At 40.3% G+C, this 20,691-nt stretch overlaps 1 protein-coding gene across 1 annotated transcript in view; it reads left to right on the top strand.

The window, feature by feature from the left end:
* The window catches only part of LOC122072924, a 40,995-nt gene that overhangs the window by 17,746 nt on the left and 2,558 nt on the right, over positions 1–20,691 (top strand). The window lies entirely within an intron of this gene.

The following is a 20,691-nucleotide window of genomic DNA, read 5'->3' as shown; positions in this document are numbered from 1 at the left end:
ATAAAGAAGTTTTCAAAAAAAAAAAACAATAAGAAATAAATTAGTTTCCTACATAATTCAAAAGCCTAACTAAACAAGATATTAGGAAATAAAACTACTAAATTAACACATCAGCAGTGGGGTCCACAAGATCTGGACGAAATCTCGAAGAGAGAGGGACTCGATCTAGCGCTGGAAAGGCTGGATTGAGCCTCCCTTTCTTCCTCCTTATTCTTCTTCTTCTTTCTTCTTCTTTCTTGTTTCTTCTAATCCTCCAACCACAAAGAAGGAACGTGTGGTTGGGTCTTCTTCTTCCTTCGGTTGTACACCTTGATGTCCCCATCAGTACCTATTTGCCCAACACGTATAATTCCATCCATCCCACCATACTCAATTGCCTTAAAATATTGATGATAGATCTATCAACTACTTTTATTGCCAAGAGATCACTGGAGTTAACCCTCCCCAGTCCCCCCCAGAGAAGAGTTTCTAATTATCCCAGTCCTTGTGCTAGTCTACGAGGGAAAGAAATTTTATTAGGTCTGGCCACATGGGATGGTGTAGAATGAGTTTTGGGATTTTAATTTTATCGGTTTTACTTGTATTGGGGTAGTTATAAAGCGCAATAATGGGATCAAGAAGTCTGCAAATTCAGTGTTATTTTGGTTTTATTTCTTTCATTCTTTTTATTGTGGAGTCATAATAGGCATTCATAAGCTAGTCCTAATTGAAATTATGTATTCTCTTAGTCAGAGGGAGTCCAGGTCTCTATAAAGAGATCTGCACATTGGAATTACTGGTTGTTATTAGAATTTTGGACTTAATAACTGAATTTGAGTTTTGGATTAAACATCTGGTGACAGCTATGATATTTTGAGCTACTTTTGCTGCTGTTGGTGATTGTTAGTGCCGCACTAATGTTTATATGATGCAGTTGCCTTAGCATGGTTGGACAGGAGCAACCCGCTTTAGAGACCCACGGTGAGATGCAACCAGTCCAACCTGGTTTTCTCTTCTAAAGGGGGCTGGTAGATGGCATAGGAGCAATCTTTTATTTTAGGTAGATTGCAAAGGAGAAAGCTAACATATTTTAGTTTCTCAGGTATAGTAGTTTCTATTTCTTTGTTTAGAGTTTTATTTATATATTAGCATGTGACCTAGGAGGTATTTGAGAGTATTGAATGAAAGTTTGGAGTAAGTTACCTTCATGGCTGAGTGTGTGTGGCTATGCTGATCAAGGTTTCCTTCCTTCCCTCTCTAACATGACATTCTTCCAACTCCCTTCTTCCTTCCATATCAGGTAACTTCTTTCTTCCCTCATCTCTTATTCTTCTTCTCTTTCTCTTTCTGGTATTTTGTTCTGTGATCCCTTTTTTTTATTAAGTTCATGTTCATATTGTCTACTTGATACTGCCTTCCATTTACTGTTACTGGCAGCTCCATACTTTGTCATTGAATTCCCTCATTCCGCATCCTTTCAGCCCTAAATTTAATGAGTTCCTACTTACCATAAAGATGGCCCAACCCTTGGCATTTGGTGTCCAATCATTGTACGGATTGTGAGTTACAAGAATGATTTCAGAACTGGTTCTTACCCTACTGCTAGACCTGGTTTCAGATCTCTCCAGTTCCTCTTCTGCTGGTTTCATCAAACTGATCACTAGTGCGCTCGAGAGGCCTTGGGGTATAGTTTCTACCCCAGAATTTCAGATTGAAATACCTTCAAACGAGAGAGTTCTCAAGAGAACTGAAACCTTCATTGTTTTCTTATGAGGTCGTGTACAACAACCAACACTGCACAAGCCAGGGCTGGGTCTACCTCCATCCCGAAAGCCCCAGAGATTCTATGGGAAATCGGAAACGTTAAATGAGATGTGGCTTATAAATAGGAAGATGAGGAGATAATGGGCGAAGATATTAAAGTAGACCCAAGGTGAGATGCAGCCAGTCTCACCATCTCCATTAGGGAAGCCATGGAGTTATTCAAATCACTAGTAGGGTTGTCCTCTGCTATGCTCTGATGCCACTTAATGTAGACTAGGGTAGGTGAACCAACCAAGTCTCAACTGCAGGAACTTTTAAACGAAGAACAACCAAAACCGGCCAATATAGAACTAATAAAATCAGACCAACAGAAAATATAGTAATCAGCAGCTATCGATCTCAACATCCAATAAGACTTGGAACAGATCAGTAATGACCAAGTGAGAATGATTCGGAAGTATTATTAGGATGCTAACAGACCCAAATCAATATTAGAGACAACAGAAAACAGAATAGGACTGTCCAAACAATCGAACCAGATTCTGTCCTGATAAAGTCACGATAGGACAAAAAAGGAGAGATTTCTGATAACTTGATAACGACAGCTCAGATGGGGACCAAAACTGGGCCGAGTTCCTCTTTTAATGTGGGGAACCTTTAGTCCAAATATCAGCCAAAAGTGACTGTCGGTTGGGCCTGGACAAAGATCGAAATTCCTTCACAGGAAGCCTTTCGCCTGGACAACTACAAGAAAAGAGCAAATACCAGTAAGGCAGCAATAGAGTCTTGTGGATAACCTTGAAGAAGAAAAAAACACTTATATCAGATCCTCCTGGGCTTTCCAGAGCAAGGAGTCGAATGGATCAAAGACCACTTCCTTGTATTGTGATCAAACACACAACAATCCCAGCAGAGACATAGCAGCAAGCTTTTTTTTTTTTTTTTTTCATTCATCAATCGTGGGGCTTAATGGGAGCCCTCTTCTTTATTTATAATAAGGGAAGTTATTAACGTAACAAAGGTTGGTTATGTTTGGTAAAATAACAAAAGGGTAAAAAGACTAAATTATAATGAGGAATTTTATTGAAGGATGAATTAAGTTAGGGATAAATTAGAAATTTCGCTTTTTACAAATTAAAAATCACAAGATATATTCACAATTGAAATTCTATGGGCATTTTTGTCATTTCATCAATTTCTCAAACCTCTTCTCTTGTAATCGAGCTTTAAGTTGGGGATTTATTTAAAAAAAAAAAAATCAAGTTGGGATTTTTCTTCCTTGAGTTTCTGAATGTCTCCGAAGAAGAAAGTATTACTCCATCGGTGCCTCTTAACTCTGTTCACCCGGTCCCACCCCTTCAAAAGGATCAATACCAGATCCTTCCTCTCCATTTGTTCAGAACTCACAACCCCTCTCTCTTTTTCTTCTCTAGTTTCAGTCTTTTCCTTGATTTCCAAATTGATTCTCTCTTTCTCTTTGTGTTTTACGTCCGAGATTCGTTGATTCGTTCATATGCGGTGAAGATGCATTTACTTGTGAACTGCTCCAATTGCCACACACAGCTGCAACTCACGTTGGAAACCCAATCGATAAGATGCGCTCTGTGCCAAGTAATAACCCACATCGCAGATCCCCGTAGCTTCCTTCCTCCCCACCATTCCTATCATTATCATCCTGTCCCTGCGGCACCGGCACTGGCACTGGCACCGGCTCCTTCCCCGTACAACTATGCCCCTCTTGGGCCTCCCCCTTCTACCCACGGCAGCAAGAACGCGGTGATATGCGGCAGATTGTATCGGTACTCTAGGCACGAGCTCAAGGGCTATATCAACGATGCCAAGTGCATGTGTCACCTCCTTGTACACAAATTCAGTTTCCCCGAGTCCTCAATCGTCATGCTTACATATACGATACCAGATACTGGTTCAGTTTCTGTTGCTCTGTTATGTTCAATTTCCCCTCCCAAGCCTGCCCTTTTTTTTCTGAAGTCCAATCTTAACATAGCTCTTATGTAAGAAGAATCATGTGCTGTTTCTGTTGCTAGGAACCCACATATCCAACAGTTTCCATCATGGAAACTTTGACGTCTATTTGAGTTTAGAAAGGATTGTTGCCTTTTCAAATTTTGTTTCAGATATATTAAGTATCATGATCATGACCTTGGAACAGATTTTCCTTTCTTAATCTTCAAAACCCAAAACAACGTGAGCGCGCCGATGACCTAGAATGCTGAGACGCCGTAGTACTTGCCAATTTCTTGATGGGGGCTTTTAGCTTCTCCTGAAACAAAAGGTAGGAGACTAGAGAGGTGCTGGGTTGATGATTTTGGGGAAGATGATTATGCTAAATTACTTTTTAACTCTTTGTTGAAAAAATCAAGTTAAAAATCTTGGTTTTTTCAATTTTCTAGGAGTGAATGTGATTTTATTCAACTATCCTCATAAATTTATTTTCAATCAAGTCTCTAATCGTAGTTTAAGAGGGTAGTGGGTGTCTTGTTATGTTTGGATAAATAACAGACCCTTGTTATGTTAATAATTTCCCTTATAATAATGACGGGGGTTTACAAATAATAGAAACTCACTTTAGTTTCCAAAATTGAAATAGGAAACTAAATAAAAGCAAGTCCTCTAGTTACTAAAATTAAAAATAGAAACTAGGAAATAAGAAATAAGAAATACTGAAATTAGAAACTAACTAGGTACTGAAATTAGAAACTAATTAACCCCATCAAAACCCAACTGAAAAGGAACCAATGAAAAAATGAAACTAAATAGTAATCCCGTATTCAATCTTAGAGCTTCTCTTTTAGACCCATAAAAGTGGCCCAATACACTCCAAGTCACATGGACTGAAGGCCCAACACATATACAACCCAACCCTAGGCTTATTCCTAATAAAACAAGCCTATTTTGGTTATTAATCTGCATAAACTCTCCCCATCTTGAAATATTCGTCATCGAATTTTGCAGTTATGAGGTGAGAACAACATGTGAATAGCAGTCGTAACCGTTCCTAAACAGAATTCAGGTTGCTTGTAGACTTTTGGAAGAGTCTTCAAGGTGCGGAGCTTTCTCTTCAAAGAACTATGATGGCATAACAGACTCTATATGCTCAACCTCTAAATCAATACCAACTGTGAATGTCGTGTGCATAGATTCATCAATGTTGGTAACCTTCTCATCAAGGATTGGAACAAACTCTTCATTCTCATCATAAATCTCAAATACTTGTTGTGGAGTTCTTTCAGCCACTACAAAATTCGATCTCTTCAATGTGAACCTTAAATTCAAGTTCTTTTGGTTTGAATAGAGGTATCTTTACTTCACCTAGAGGTGTTATAGGTGCTATTAATCATTCTGAGACCCCAACACGTTGCTGCATTCTAAATAAATCAGTTTTTAGCCCCATTTCTTGATGCAGTTGTCTCACCATCTCCATTAGGGAAGCCATGGAGTTATTCAAATCACTAGTAGGGTTGTCCTCTGCTATGCTCTGATGCCACTTAATGTAGACTAGGGTAGGTGAACCAACCAAGTCTCAACTGCAGGAACTTTTAAACGAAGAACAACCAAAACCGGCCAATATAGAACTAATAAAATCAGACCAACAGAAAATATAGTAATCAGCAGCTATCGATCTCAACATCCAATAAGACTTGGAACAGATCAGTAATGACCAAGTGAGAATGATTCGGAAGTATTATTAGGATGCTAACAGACCCAAATCAATATTAGAGACAACAGAAAACAGAATAGGACTGTCCAAACAATCGAACCAGATTCTGTCCTGATAAAGTCACGATAGGACAAAAAAGGAGAGATTTCTGATAACTTGATAACCACAGCTCAGATGGGGACCAAAACTGGGCCGAGTTCCTCTTTTAATGTGGGGAACCTTTAGTCCAAATATCAGCCAAAAGTGACTGTCAGTTGGGCCTGGACAGAGATTGAAATTCCTTCACAGGAAGCCTATCGCCTAGATAGAATTGATAAAAGAAAAGAGTAAATACCTGTAGCAGTAAGGCAGCAATAGAGTCTTGTAGATAACCTTGAAGAAGGAGAAAACACTTGTATCAGATCCTCCTGGGCTTCCCACTGCAAGGAGTCGGATGGATCAAACACCACTCCTTTCCACTGTGATCAAACATACAACAGTCCCAACAGAGACCATAGTTAGTAAATTTGCGTATAATACGAGGATTTTTGCCGTATCCGAACGTTTCAATCAAAAAGTCATAATTTGGCGTATCAATCCAAAAAAATCCATATTATACGCGTATTCTATAGGTACCATATTATACATGTTTTAAATGCGTATAATACGTTTTATTCTTATTAATACGTTTAGCTTGGGACAAAAAAAAAAAAAAAAAACTCAACCTCAAAAGTCAAAACGACACTTCTCCCTTTTTGTAGGTTTTTCGATTTTGAGAAAAAGGTGGATGACACGCGTCTTCCTTTCTTATTTTATTAATTTCAACCCTTCTTTCCATATTGCCCCTCCCTCTCTCCGTTATCACCTTATACCCTTTATTTAACTTCATTTCAAGCTTGTCCTAAATCTATTAATCAAATACCTTATCTGTCCACCCTCTTATTCTTATCCATTAGCCTATAAAGTCTACTTAATTATAATTTTGTCACCTAATCTAAAATCTTACCTTTGTTACGAATCAACTGTTGGTTATTAAAATTGAATTATTGAATACTTGAATGGACCTATACGCGATCTAATTCGATTTTAGAATACAAATCCGTATTAGTAGGGGTTGCTGTGGATTTTCTTGTTTGATAAGATAATATCAATAATGATATTTTAATTTGTTAAATGATTATCCATATGCTATTATTATTATTTTCACAAATATAGCTATTATTTACTATGATAGAAAGTGGTTGATGGATCACCTATCAACATTAGCTGTGATAGACATGATTAAACTTAATTAATATTAAATGTAAAAAAAAGGTTTTTTTTTTGAGAAATGATCCCCAATTGGTAAGCTAGATTGGATATAGGTGTTCATGAGAGCATGAGATATTAGAATTTAGTTGTAAACAACCAGTTTTAGTTTATTCTTAATAAAAAAATAAATCCGTATTTTTGCTCCTGTATTTTTACATAGCAATCGTATTAAACAAGTATTAAACACGTACCGTATCATTGCCTTAAACGTTTTATTGCGCCAGACTTTTAAAAATGTATTATTACTGTGTGATCCATTTAATTGCCGTACGTATCCGTATTATTGCCTTCCCCGAACTTACTAACTATGGCAGAGACATAGCAGCAAGCTTTTTTTTTTTTTCTCCCCTTCATCAATCGTGCGGCTTAATGGGAGCGCTCTCCTTTATTTATAATAATGATGGGGGTTTACAAATAATAGAAACTCACTTTAGTTTCCAAAACTGAAATAAGAAACTAAATAAAAGCAAGTCCTCTAGTTACTAAAATTAAAAATAGAAACTAGGAAATAAGAAATACTGAAATTAGAAACTAACTAGGTACTGAAATTAGAGACTAATTAACCTCATCAAAACCCAACTAAAAAGGAAACCAATGAAAAAAGGAAACTAACTAGTAATTCCGTACTCAATCTTAGAGCTATTATTTTAGACCTATAAAAATGGTCCAATACACTCCAAACCCCATGGACTGAAGGCCCAATACATATACAACCCAACCCTAGGCTTATTCCTAATAAAACAAGCATATTTTGATTATTAATCTGCATCAACTCTCCCCATCTTGAAAAAAATCATCCTTGAATTTTGCAATGATGATGTGGGAACAACATGTGAAAAGTAGCCGTAACTGTTCCCAAACAAAATTCAGGTTGTTTGTAGACTTTTGGAAGGTAGTCTTCAAGGCGTGGAGCTTTCTCTTCAAAGAACCATGATGGCATAACAAACTCTATATGCTCAACCTTATCTAGTGGTGTGGGTTTTAAACTCATTTTTAGCTCAATAAAATTCGAGATTTGCAAGGAAGAACTCTTGCCCTATTGCAAAATGGGGGTATTCTGGAAATCCTTGTTCATGACATTTTCGTACCATCAGAGAGTAATTAGAATTGATTCTTCAATATATAGCATACTAATATAATGTGTGTCAAGATTGAGCATGATTTGGCTATGTAGATTTCCTAGGCCGGATTAAGGTTTCGGGTTCAATTGGGGTTTCAGGATAGATTAGGGTTTTAGGTTGCTGTTGGGTCCAGGTCACTTCGAAAGACCGAATTCTCCTCTGATCGAAAATGTAGGCCTCATCCACATCCTGTAATCATCATTGGCATGGCCGGGATCGATTTTAAGTACTTTGATGGTTCAGGAACGACATAAACAAGGATTGTCAGAATACCCCCAATTTGCAACAAGACAAGATTCGTTCCTTGCAAATTTAGAATTTTATTGAGCAAAAAAAGAGCTCAAAACCTACACCATTGGATAGTGCTCGGAAAGACAATTTTGATGATATATAGTGCCCGAAAATCGGACCACTGTATCTCTTGGAATTGCTGCCGGAAGTTTGAAACATTTTACCCTAAGTGATGATGGTGCTGCCAAGCTTGATGGACCCGCCAGCGTGCTCACGGGCCTATGAGTTTGCCGGCGGACCTGCCAATCCTGAAAAGACCTACGAAAATTTTTCCAAAATTACCAAATTGCCGTCCCTTATGTGCTTATAAATAGTCATTTGCTCCATTCCCAACACCAACACACTAGGAGCTGGGGAGTTCCAAGATTTTGAGGAAAATCCTCTCTTGCCTCTCCCTACCTTCTGTCCCCTCCCTCAGCTAAAGATTCCCTTAGATTCCATTACTTCGATTTGCCTGTTAAAACCATGAAAAGAAAAAAAACTCCAAAATATCCTAAAAATTCCTAAAACCCTTAGGAAGCCCCCAAAATGACTTTCTAAACCTACAAATTCGTCAAGTTTCCCTTACCTCGGTTCTCGTGCCTAAAAATGTAAAAAAAATAAAATCTAAAATGATTCCCTAACCATTAGGAAGCCCTAGGAAGCCTTTTCTATACTATTAGAAAGTCCTAAAAAGTTCCATATTCCCCATATTCTCTAAGATTCCTCCAGATTCTCTCGGGTGCCCAGAATCTACCAAAATTCTCAAAAAATACCTGGAAATTCTCAAAAAAAATTTCCAAAGCTATGAAAGGTCATAAGAAGGACAATTCTCTGAATAAGGAAAGCAAACGGTTAAATTCACCTTCGCCTGAGCTGAGGGACACTCACCAAAGTTTGTGTCCGCAACAACAAAGGCCCACCTCTCTCAACCCGAAATAAGTGTCAAGCACTGGTATAACCTCCTAACTTAGTAGGAAAAATGTAGACTTTCAATTTATATGTGGTATTGTACATAGTAGCGTAGCAATAACTTAGCCATGCATGCAATATAGGATTAATTAGGGGATAATGTTTGTCCTTAAACATCTAGTAGGAAAACCAGTTCAACCGGGTGGAGTGGGTGCTTAACACCTGTCAAATTCCACAACTGACACTTACCCTCATCTTTGGACCCGACCAATTTTTTAGCCCTTTCTTTATGGACCGGGCCCACCCATCAGGTCCTAGGCCTAACCCTAGGTGGCGACTCCAAATCTTATGTTTCCCAATCCTCGATATTGGACAATTATTAATGTTCCTTTTGGAAAACCTGAGGGAAAGAGACCGTTTGTGAAATAGGCCCCCATGTATCTTTGAGCGGGGATGCGGCGGTGTGGGGCCTGTGGATGCCCGAAAGAGGGCCTGTGGATGCCCGAAAGAGGGCCAAATTCCGGCCGTTGGTGTCAAAGGATTCAAATACATCAGTTATTTTAGACGGGGTAGGTCGTGGTTCTAATGGTGAATATCCTCTGTTCATTGCTAGCTCCATTAAGTTAGATGGGAATGAACTATTTGACGTGGTCCAGATCCTGTTTCTTGTCCATCAGTTCCTGTGGTTATTTCGGGTTTCTACAAGTGCTACAGTTTTCCCTTCTACTGCTGGTTTTGCTCGAGACAAATGGCATAATTACTTGGTTGTCCTACTTGCTGAATTTGATGACACACTCCATTGCTTGGGGTTATTTGTTGTTGGGTGCTGCTGCTTTGATATGGAAAGTCGCAAAGGAGACCTATACCTAGGTGGGGTATCCATGGGATTACACAGAAGGAGATGACTCTCACCCAGTACTACTTTAAACTCTGTGGTATGTGGCAAGAACTTGATTATTATGAGATTTATTAGCCTTCTTATGCTACTGATGTTACTGGCTTCAAAAATCGTGAGGATATGCTGAGAATATATGACTCCTAGCCGCAGTTCGATAAAATCCGGGCACATGTTCTCAATCATGACCCCTTCCCAACATTGGAGCATGCTTATTCTCTTGTTCTATTTGAGGAAAGTTAGTGTACAGTTATGCTTCAGCCTATCCCACAGGAACGCTCTGCCTTATACTCTGGTCAGGGAACCAATTATCAACCTATTTGCAATACTACTAGACCAATGATTGCTCTACCAGTGAGAAGTCAACTGTCAAGCGTGATTATTGTGGTAAGGTGAGGCACACTAGAGAATCTTGCTGGAAGCTCAATGTGCCAGCCAAATCTCGTGGTTGTGGGCACTCCAATCAGTCCTAGGCCAACCAGTCTGCGATAACTAAAGCTTCTAATGCTGCTGCCCCCTACTGGTGCATCCTTTTAGCAGGAGGAGATGACTATGCTGTGTTGTCTGATGACCAGGTTAGAACCCTCATCTTCCTCTGCTGTTGCTGTTGTTGCTGCTGCCTCTTTTCTAGTTACCTCTGCATCCCATTCTGCTCACTCAGGTATCTCCTTTGGTGGTCATTGTGCATATGTTGTTTCTTATCCCTGGATAATTGACTCAGGTGCAATAGATCATATGACTAGTTCTCGTGGTTTTTTCTACATACAATCCATCCTCAAGTAAAACCAAAGTTTGAGTTGTTGTGGTTCCCTCTTCTCTGATTCTGGGATGAGAACTATCTAGTACTCCCCAACGTTGTCCCTTTCCTCTGTGTTGCATGTCCCAAAGTTTTTTACTAACCTCTTATGTAATACCCTACTTCTTAAACCCGGTCTGATTACATGGTTGACCCGGTTTAACCATGCAGGACCCAAACCGGAGAGAGTTAAGGCGGGTTCCTTATGGACTATGATGGCAATGGTGACCTTAAACACCGGCTGGCCAGACAAGTCCGAGCCAGTGCCAGAGGAGACGGGTGTACTCAAGCCGTGTACATGCACATATCATAAGGCCATGTACGGGTAAAGCAGGTACGTAAGCCGTATTTTAAGGCGCATACGTATATTATATCTTATGCCATGAGTGAGATTCGTGCCAAGAGTCGAACTATGTCAAAATTCCACTTGTTGGCCAAATTTCGGCCCTCAGGTGGGCGGTCACAGGTGGGCGCATCCACCCACCTGAGTGACCCACCCATGTGATTACTTAGTATTTTAGGAGGTATAAATAGCATTTAAGTTTTCCTTTTTCTTTTCTCATTTATGACACTCGTACGTTGGTGAGAAGAGTAAAGAGGAGAGAGAAAAGAAGGGAAAGAAGAGGAGAAGAGAAGGAAGAGGAAGAAGAGATGGATTTCAGCGGCGCCGAGGCTTGATCTTCCCATTCCGACGTCGGAAGAGTGATCTCCAACACTAGATCTACGTTTAGAGGTGAGCAAAGGCTGGGTTCCTTAAACTTTCACCATACCCAAGTAAAACCCTTGATTTGGGTAGGGTTTCTTGAGGTCTTGTAAATCTCCCCTGAGATGATGAATCTAAGGTTTAATAGATGATTTATGTGTTGATTTTGAAGGATTTGAAGAAGGGTTTCCACGGTTTCAAGAACATTGGTGATTGGAAGTGACTTTGGGGTTTTGAAGGTGTTCTTGAGCAAAGAAGGTAAGATGGCTTTCCATTCCTTAAATCTAACCTAGATCTAGGTTAGAACCATCTTATGAGACCTTGAATGTGTGAAGAATGGGTTTGGAAAAACCCCATTTGAATCCCCAAAGGTTGGGGGAAGTTTGGGAAGAAACAGCAGTTTCCCGCCAAGACCGGTGGGCCATTTGGCCCTCCTGTGGGCACCCGCCTGAGAGCGCAGGACCCTCGGGCCCAATCGGCGGGCCACCCTGCCCGCCAATCTTAGCAGGACCCTCGGGCCCAACCGACGGGTCAGACCGGTGGGTCGACCTACCCGCCGGTCAAGACCGGTGGGTCTGACTGGTGGGTCAGACAGGTGGGTCTGACTGGTGGGTCAGACAGGTGGGCTGTCCGACCCACCCGAGAGGCTCCGAACGTGATTTTTACGTCCGATTGGACCCAAATCGGACGTGTGACCTTCTTTTAGGATTCTAAACATGATCTTGTCATTGGATCGTGTTAATCTTGATCCCAAAGTGGTGAAATACTAACCCCGCTCACTCATGATAGGTTCACCAAATCCCACGCTTCTCGCACCGGATCTCACCCGTACCGAGCGTGAGTCCTTGTACACTACAGGTAAGTGGGGAGAGGACGTTTGGCCTTGTTTCAAGGCATTGTTTGGAATTCATTTAAATTGTATCTAGACTAGCCATGTCATCATGCAAATGCTATGTAGATTAGTTATCCTCACATTGTTATGCCATGGGTGCTCTGTTTATTTTCTAAATGCCAAGTGATGATATGCTTATTTGATGAATGTTGACATCATTGTGCATGATGCATTAATAGACTAGATGCCGTAGTCGGCTTGGAAACGAGTGCATTGGTGGCCTGTGATATGGGATGCGGTGGCACTATGCAATCGTACTATTGTCATATAGGAGCATGCGGTTTAAGATTATCATCTTCCCGTGCTACGACCCTTCCCAACAGGGGTTAAGGTGTTGGGTTACCATTTGGGGGGAAGCAGTGGTCGCGGTTGTCTGGTCACTGTGGCGGTTAGACATTACGCCTGGCTAATCATTAGGACAGTCGGCAACCCCAGTGGTATATTCAAGAAGGCCAATTGTACTGCTTTTAAATTGCTGGAGTCAGCACCTTTAATTTCAGTCATTTACTTTATGTTGAGAGCTGGTGGTCGGCATGTTTTATTTTTTCGAGTACTCACGGTGGGCCTTCTCCGACAGCCCTATGGGCGTATCGTGGGATGGAGTTTGCAGCTCGTACCCGGAGTATACGCGCACTGTGGTTGTAGTAGCACTAAACCAAAGACTTAGTAATGTTGTTTAGGTGGATGTGATTAAAAATGTATTGCATAACATATAGTGCATATGGTTGTGATTTGTTGTGTGGATTGCTGTGTGATCCATCTTTCCACTTACTGAGCTAGTGAGCTCATCCCACGTGTGCACCTTTTTTAGATGATTTTGTAGGTCATCAACCAGATGAGCACGGGGCGGGTCCCACAGTTGAGTTCCCTGAAGAGGATTGGTGGGCCCCTGAGGAGTTAGAGCACGGCACTGATTGCTCGTGCGAGAGTTGTGCTGCGGGACCGCAGTTTTGATGCCGAGCTGAGCTCTACCTCCTGATACCGAGCTGAGCCTTGTTTTGATACCAAGCTGAGCTCTACCTTCTGATACCGGGCTGAGCTCTACCTTTTGATACCGAGCTGAGCCCTACTTCTAACACCGAGCTGAGCTGACTCTGATTTTTTATGATTCCTTTTGTGTACTTGATATGTGAATTGTACTCTTATTGTGTAAATATCATGTCTTCGGGCCCACATGTATTTAACTATTGTATTACAATTCGGGTATCAAGTATTATGGGAATATTTACAGGTAAACCAAGTCTTCCGCTGAACTGATGAGCACTTTCTTAGTTGTGTGTATGCTGTGGTGGAATACTGTATCAGATGATCCTGGCAGGTTTGGGTTAACCGGTGTTAACCCGGTCACTGGCCCGGTTCTGTGTGAACGGGGTGTGACATCTTATCTATTAGTAGTATCACTAGGGATTTAAATTGCAAAGTCACCTTTTACCCTTCTCATTGTTTGTTTCAAGACTTGGTGATGGGGACAACAATTGGCAATTGTAAAGTGAGTGGTGGTCTCTGTCTTTTAGATGGTGCATTTGCTTTAGAGTAATGTTGATCACACTCAATTTATTAAATGGGTTGGTAATTAGGTTATTGTTTTCATTGTCCATGTTGATGACATTGTTGTTACTGGGAGTGATCCTACTGAGATAGCCAATCTAAAGACTTACCTCGATAAGGAGTTCAAGAAGGATTTGGGCAAATTAAGGTTCTTACTTGGTATTGAGGTGGCCCTGTCTACTAGAGGTGTATCTCTCTCAACAAATACACTCTAGATCTTCTTTCTGAGACTGAGATGTTAGGGTGCAAGCCAGTTGATACTCCTCTCAAGTTTAATGACCATCTGAACAGTGAGGACGGTGAACCAGTTGATAAGGGTTGCTACCAGAGCCTTGTTTGGCGACTTATCTATTTGTCCCATACTTGACGAGACATTGCTCATGCTGTTTGTCTTATGAGTAAGTACATGCATTATCCATATTCTTCTCATATGGAGGCTGTGTCCCGCATTCTGTGCTACTTGAAATCAGCTCCAGGGAAAAAGGCATCTTATTCTCATCTTCTAATCATATGCATATAGGGGCATATTCCATAGTTGTCACAGTGCCAAGGCAAACCAAGGCGGTGGAGGGTTATCTAAGCGCTTAGGCGAGAAGGCGTCCGCCTTAAGGCGAACAAGTGTTATTTTTTATTTTTCCTATTTTTTAACATTATTTAGCAAGCTATATATACTTTGTATCATAAAAAATCAAGATTAAGTAACATCAAGTCATTAAAAATCCATTTAATTCATTCAAAAAAAAAAAAGTCATTAAAAATCAACATTTAGCCATATTAAATCGTAAAAAATTAACATAAGTCATATTAAGTTAAAAAAAAATCAACATTTAGAGAAATGTTCGTGTTCTATAATAAGTTTTGACTGGTCAAAGGATTTTGTTTTTACATGAGACTTTTTGTATTAGTTATAAAATAAAATCAGCTTTCCAACTAGTTTAAGATTACTTAAATCTGAATTGTAATAATATAGTTATGCTCCAATCAAACTTATTTTTAAGTGCGCGAATGCTGTTAAAATCGCATGAATGAAAATAATTTTATGGATATCAAAACAAAAGATTATTTTACTGGACTTTCTGTTTTTAGCAATGTTTTAACATGATAAAATTTATAAAATTTTCATAATTGAGAAAACCCCCAGCATTTAAAAGTTGAAAATCGTCCCTATAACCAAAATCCAGTTTTTGTTCTTGGATTGGGGGGTTGACTTTTTATCATTTTGGAATTTGATTTTTAAACTATTTTTATTGGATTCAAATAGCGGGTATTTGCTTATTTATGAATAATAACTTAAGTGATATTTAGTATAAATAAGTGCCAAAACACAAGGCAACATGCAGTGCAACAAGGCGACTGTCGCCTAGGCCGCAGGCAAACCGCCTGGACACCTAGTTGCCGCCTAGGTGAACGCCTTGACAACTATAGCATATACAAATGCAGATTGGGCTGGTTTCCCAGACGATCAGTCCTCCACTTTGGGCTTTGTAGTTTTGTTGATGGGAACCTCGTCACATGGCACTGCAAGAAGCAAGTAGTGGTGACTAGATCTCGTGCAGAAGCCGAATTTAGAGCCATGGCACATGGAATTTATGAGTTACTATTCAATTCCCTATGATGCTATACTGTGATAATAAATCAGCTTTTAGTATTGCCCATAATCCAGTTCAGCATGATCGTACGAACCTTGTGGAGATTGATAAACATTTTATCAAAGAAAAGATGGAGTAGGGTCAGATATGTCTCCCTTTTGTGAGGTTTGGAGAGCAGTTAGCAGATGTCCTTACAATGGGTCTTAGTAGTTAAGGTGTTCCATCCTATTTTGTGCAAGTTGGTGCATGTGTGTTATCCATGCACCAACTTGAGGGGGAGTGTTGTAATATGAGTGTAAGGGTAGAATTGTCCCTAGGGGCAGTAATGTACTTGTACTCATTCTTATTTCATTATAAATAGAGAAGGACTGGTGTCAGTAAGACACATGTCACAATTCCCCAAAAATCAACAGTTAGTTCTCTCTTGGTTAATTTATGTAAACACGTCTAGTATCCTCCTCCCTCTTAGCTACTAAATAGTCCTTTTAAATTCTGGTTATTTTGCTACTCTTCTTATATACTTCAGTTTATTTACTGTTTTTCCACTAACCCTCTTTTTAGATCCTACTCTTTGTGGGGGCCCATAGGAAACCCAAATAGGGTTCCAACCCGGGGATTGCACCATTCTACATTCTGGGTAATCTTCTTTCATTGGTTTAAGTCAGATTTGTTAATTATTAAATTCTGTTTTAATTCTCTCTCAAAACTGTTTTGCTGCTCTGGTCAATTACTATTCATCAATTTCTGCCATTATTATAGTAGTTTCTTGAAATCATCTGCATAACATTTCCCTGATTGTCTTGCTTTATCTTGAATTTATTTCAAGAAATGCATATTCCTTGATGTGATTTCCATTCTTCTTTCTCTGTGTTTCAGTCAAAGCATATTGAACTTCTCCCCATCAGTTGGTATTCTCCCTTCATAATTGGTCTCATTGACTCATTTGCTATACCAGCTTGCCACTTAAAAGAAGTGAGAGAACCTTTCCCACCATAGCCACCCACACCGCCTGATATGATTGTTTAGCTTTTAGTTGACTGATATTGATGTGGTTGTGCTACTGGTTTTTAGTTGAGGGAATATCACAATACATGCAAATTTAGTTTCTTTGTGAAGTGTTGAACCCTTCTTGCATCACTGGTAAAGTGGTAATACCTGACTGCAAACGAAATCTGAAAGTAATTCAGATCACTGACAGATATTAGCATTTAGAGAGAATGCATACGTGTCAGGCCTTGACAACAATCTCTGGCTGAGACGAAGTATAGGTTATATGGCGGGCCCTCTCTCGAAGTCCTTATATAAGTGTCATGTTGTAAGAGATAAATACCCGTTTTACCCTTGTTTAGAGCATGGATACTGCAAAAATGACTGAAACAATATTTTTTTCCTCTTCCCTTTAATAATCGTTTTCTCCTAAAAATTTCTGTTCTTGTGGCCATTCTGCTCATGGCCATATGAAACACTGTTTTCATGTACATAATGTTTAGGAGGCTTGTTGGGCTGAAAAGACCAGACACAAGAAACACAGTAGAATCCAGAATCGAAGTGAACCAGAAAACAGAGAATATGTTCAGAAATTGAACATGGATATAATTCTCAGTCCGTACAACTGATGGGGCTGAAACTACTATATTGAATGGAGTCCCTAATGGGGTGACAATGTGGTTAAAATATCAAAACAAGATGATTGTTAGATTAGGAGAAACAAGTAGGACAGAATAAAGAAATTAAAATTCTAGAATTAAAAACTCGAAGAAAAACAACTAGAACTCACTAGTGGTTGGTTAGATTAACGCCAAACGTGGATCAAATGTAGAGGGGAAGGAGTAAAACAACATACTAAGAACTGTATCATCTGATCATGGGTTAGAGAGTCATGCATGTTGAAGTTCTGGTGTAAAGAATGGACAGAACAGAATATCGCATGAAGGCATACTTGATGAAATCCTGCAGAATATTAGATGTGAATAAAAAGCAACAATAAGGAGTAAGAATAGAAGATAAAGTATAAGTTAGAAATCACCATTACATCGTGGAATTTCTGCAGAACAATGAAAAGTAAGAAGGGAAAAAAGATGAAGTAGAAGAAGAGAATGGATATGGCCAAAGGCTACACCACCTATGGCCCGTGGATAGGCTTCTTCACCTTGGCTGCAACTGAATCACCACAGAAGCACACACTCACATGGACTTTTTTTTATTAAACATCAAAATCGTAAGCTAGCTACCCATTATCCTTTAGTCCTTTATTTATAATAATAGTCAATGGCCAGAATACAGAATAGAAACCATCTATGCTGGAGGAACTTGGCTGCTTCTCTAATGGGATTCTTTTAAAAAGGTATCCACTACAACTCCAAATAAAATAGAAACTGGAACAAAAAGAGATCAAATAAAATGGCAAACTTAGCTACTAAGTATCTACTAACTTCACTTATAAGAAATTATTACAAAGTAGAAACTAAACTAAAGACAATCTCTAAGAGAATATATTCAGCAGCATCCAATCTCCAAACGGGAACTACGCAAGATCTGATCTCTCCCATCAAGCCCACACATATAAGATAATACAGCTGGTTGAAAACCAGCCCATCTGTCAAGACAAAAACCAGAACCAAGGAACTGTGGGCTGGTTCAAGTGGGCTTCCTCCTACGGTGGCCCTGTACTGCATCATATGTTCTTCTATTTCCAGAGAGATGCGCCACATCCAAATGCCCTCTTACTTTTTTATTTTATTGGAAATTAGTGGTTTCATACTGATTGAAGTTTCAATAGGATCCGATGATAAATTACAGTTCAAGTGGATCTGGAGGATCTTTTGGGGTGTAGATGAATATTGCTCCTTCATTATGATGCACAATCGAAGCTGAATCGAGTTGACCTGCCTGGCAATGTCGACCGAGACGAACCGGGTCCAATTGGATTTTCGGGTTTAGTAGGATATTTTAGTATTTATTTTATTTAGGAAAGATTAACTTATTTTATTTGGGAAGTTATATAGTCTTTTTATTTTGGGTAGTTGTCAGTCAAGTAGGGAGTTACCAATTTTAGTTTTATTTTGTTTCTAATTTCATTAGTAAGAACTTAGGAAGTAATTAGGGGTTATTTTAGTATTCGATTTTATTTAGGCAAGTTTTAATTTCAGTTTATTATATAAAAGCATGTTTATTGTAGACCTTTGGATGCTCCTATAAGGAGTGACTAGATCCAGATGGAGGGAGCTAAAGGAGCTAGGGGCAGGCCTAAAATGACCATTGAAGAGTTGGTAAGTAAAGACATGCAAAAGCTTGGTCTAGACCCTAGTATGACATCATATAGAGCTGTTTGGGGGGCAAAGATCCATATTGCCGATCGCTTTTAGGTGGGATGTCTCGGAGGTTTTGCTTTGTTTCTTTTCTTCACTTTTATTTTTCAAACATGTCCATCGCAGATCCATGTAGCCAACCCTGTTTAGTTGGGATAAGGCTTTCTTTTTGTTGTTGTATATAAATGCATGTAACCCAAGATATTTGACAGATTTCACAATGGATTAATTGATTTATTGATTGTGCCAGGTAGGTACTTCACAATGGTCGTGTGACCTTGTCCCCCCCTGCGATTCTCTCTCTCTTTCTCCTTCTCTTTCTTCTTATTTTTTGGTTTTCTTCCCACCCTGATATTGGGTGTCACTAATGGGTTAGGTAAGCTTCCTTGGTTCATCAACAGAGGCCGATTAGACCTGAAATTGGAATTATTGGTTCCTTTTTGTGTTGCGATTCATACCCTATGTTTCCATTCCACAGTTCCTTCTAACCAGCGAACAATAAACCTGCAAACAGATTCAGTTCTGTGTTTTTTCGCCTCACCCAGTTGCAGAAATCAAAGCTATTTGTGCCCTTGATCTTAGGTCCTGCAATGGATCATACTCGAGGAGTTCGGGGTTGTGAATCTATGACAGAAGTTTCAGACCCAACCGCTGGGTATTGAAGGAGTTCTCTCCTTTCATTTCTCTGCTCTACCACTTCCCCTCTTCTGTCGGGAGGAAGAAGACAGCCCCTCTTTCCCACGATTCTTCACAGCCTTATTTTATTTTTTAGCTTTGATAATCCCACCCTCCATATTACCCCTCACTTTCTCATTATTTACCGCTTACCCTTTACTTTACCTCGTATTTGCTTCCAAGTCTATCCTTGATCAATAATTGGTAAATCCTTCCACATCCTTCGCTATTTAACTTACACCTAGCAACTATTGAAAAAAAATTATGATTTATTACGACATCGCCAGTGGATTTTTTTTTTTTGGTGGATTAAAAAAATGCATTAAAAAAGAAGGGGGAGGGGAAATATAGCCCCAAAAGGGGAAATTACAAACTCAAAACGGCATCGGCCAAGCGGATAGCTGGCCTAGTGGAAGGGGTCTCCAAGGCGATAGGGTGCCGGCCTTTCCGAGGGCAGCGACGGAGTGGCTGCCGATTGAGAACGATCCTACGAGCTGGTGTCGAAGAGACTAACCAATAGACTGAAAGGCAGGTTCTCGGGGCCCAAGACAGGCATACAACGAGGGTGGAGGGCAATGTTGCGAGTAGGCAAACAGACCAAGCGGGCCCATCATCTGGAAGGGGAGATGACCAATAGGATAGTAGGCCTGACAAGAGTGGCGTCCAAAAGGGTTGTAGGAAATGAAAGCAGCCAACCGAGAGGCAGATGAGCCAAGGAACATACCAAACAAGCCTGACCAAAAGGGTTGTAGGCAAGGCGAGTAGCCAACCGAGAGGTAGAACCAGAGAAGAAGATGCGCCAATGTATAGACCAGACCAGCCTAATGGCCAGTGGGAATGGTGGACAGTAGGCTTGACGGGAGAAGTGTCCAAAGGACAGCAAGCCTGGTGGGACGGCGACCGGGAAGTGGCTTGCCTAGAAGGGGCCAGCACCAAGTCATCTACAGGCAAGCAGGGCAGGTAGCCGGCGGGAAGACGAGCCAAGTGGTTGCAACAGCCTTGATCCACTGATCAAGATAACTGTCACTAGCAAGTACAGGAGAGAAGGGAAAGGGAATGGAGGAGGACGGGCGAGAGAAGAAGAGGAAGAAGGGAGAGAGGGAGGGGAGTTGTAGAGAAGGGGAAGAAGAGCGGTGGAGGAGGGAGGAGGGAGGAGGGAGGAGGGAGGAGAGAAGAGAGGGAGAAGAGAACAGAAGAGAGAGGGGGAGAAGGGGGAGAGGGAGAGAGGAGGAGGGGGGGAGCAGCCTAGCTGTTGGAGTGGCGGCCTCCT

This window comes from Macadamia integrifolia, chromosome 3 (genome assembly GCF_013358625.1).
Source record: "Macadamia integrifolia cultivar HAES 741 chromosome 3, SCU_Mint_v3, whole genome shotgun sequence".
NCBI lineage: Eukaryota > Viridiplantae > Streptophyta > Magnoliopsida > Proteales > Proteaceae > Macadamia > Macadamia integrifolia.
Note: the sequence above shows the minus strand (reverse complement) of the source record. Positions and strands in the feature narration are given on the sequence as shown.